General features: G+C 45.7%; 1 long non-coding RNA gene across 1 annotated transcript; it reads right to left on the bottom strand.

Moving 5' to 3' along the window:
* Positions 1-324: 324 nt before the first annotated feature.
* Positions 325-1,420, bottom strand: LOC127597779 (uncharacterized). The gene is made up of 3 exons (XR_007961741.1): positions 920-1,420; positions 639-759; positions 325-566 (listed from the first exon to the last, which is right to left on the bottom strand). It is a non-coding gene; the product is annotated as an uncharacterized LOC127597779 (long non-coding RNA).
* Positions 1,421-1,620: the final 200 nt, after the last annotated feature.

Raw genomic sequence — 1,620 nt, 5'->3', positions numbered from 1 at the left:
TGTTTTACTGGCATTTCCCCATATTCCCACACAATAGGTCAAATATGGAAGTAATAAAAGTATGTGTACAAGGATCTCTTATTCAGCACATCCTTAGTTTTTGGGAGGATCCCTATGGTTTGGGATATTTTTCTTTTATTATCTATTATGTAGCTGCCAGTACGGTTTTGCATCTACAACTGTTCCAAAACATTTTCATAAGGTCATTCATCGATTTGATGATGAAGTGTATACAATATCATTCACATCCATGCATTCATTTTGCAACATTCAATGTGTTCAAATAATGTGAAGATCATTTGAATGAGGATGCTTGTGGGCTTTTATTTCACAAGTTTTTATTGAGAAAAATAAGATGCTCCAATGTTTTAAACTTCAGCCTGTTGCGTCTTTTACAAGCGATTTCTCCTGCTGTGGAGAACACACGCTCACAAGGGACGGATGAGGCTGGCGTACAAAGGAACTCCTTTGCGAGGTGGGAGAGGTTTGGGAAAGAAGTGTGTTGGTCCTTCCAGTACAGCTGCTTCCTGGAACCTTGATTGTCAAACATGGAGTGGAGAGTCAACCTATAATAATTACTGATTGTCAATTAATCATCAACATAGCAACCGTGAAAAGATGAGTGAACGTTTGTATACCTGGCGTAATACTGGGTGTATCGCGAACTTCATTCTCATGCTTGGCCCGATAATGCCTCAGCATGGTGGAGGTGCTTCTGTTGGTGTATGACAATTCGACCCGGCAAATTCGACATTTCACCTGTAATGAAATGTGAATGAGTAACCAAGAGTTACCTTGAAATGTATTCGGATTAGAATGGTACAACACATGTCAATAATCTGAGAGGCACTCGGCGAGTGCCTCTCGCCGAGAGGCTCTCGGCGACAGAAGGCGATTTGAATAAATAAATAAATAATACCTTATTCTCCGGGACATCAAAATGGTCCCACACGGCGGATGATTTGCGTCTCTGCTCCATAATCGGCAAGGAAGGCAAGGCACGAACACGAAGTCTGCACTGACACGAACTTCGGCGAGCGTGAGTGAGGTCTGGCTTGTTTCGGCAGGGTGCATTGTGTCGCCAAACGACTTCCTTATAAACACTGTGCGGCGGGCTTTTGCTGCGTCAACGCCCTCTGCACTGAGTCGACGCCCCCTGGACTAAGTGGCGCAGCCTGTACTGTGCCAAGCAGCCGATGCGGTCTAAACTGCACCGGTGCAGTTCACGTGTCAATTAGCAGCCTGGACTGTGTCAACGCAGCCGATGTGTCAATTAGCAGCCTGGACTGTGTCAACGCAGCCGGTGTGTCAATTAGCAGCCTGGACTGTGTCAACGCAGCCGGTGTGTCAATTAGACGCCTGGACTGTGTCAACGCAGTTCACGTGTCAATCACGTGACTTAATGAGCCAGCACATGCATCAACACGTGGTTTGCTCTGTGAGCCCGGTGCATGTGTCAATGCATCGGTGTCGCTGGACCCATCACTAGGAAATGGGGGTGTCCTTTTCAAATCGGCAGAAAAACATGTTTAGTTCATTAGCAAGACCCTTATTGTTCACTGTTTGGGGGGGATGGCATTCTATAGTTAGTGATTGCTTTCAGGCCATTCCATACAGATG

Source organism: Hippocampus zosterae, chromosome 3 (genome assembly GCF_025434085.1).
Source record: "Hippocampus zosterae strain Florida chromosome 3, ASM2543408v3, whole genome shotgun sequence".
NCBI lineage: Eukaryota > Metazoa > Chordata > Actinopteri > Syngnathiformes > Syngnathidae > Hippocampus > Hippocampus zosterae.
This window is presented reverse-complemented; position numbering and strand designations above follow the sequence as displayed.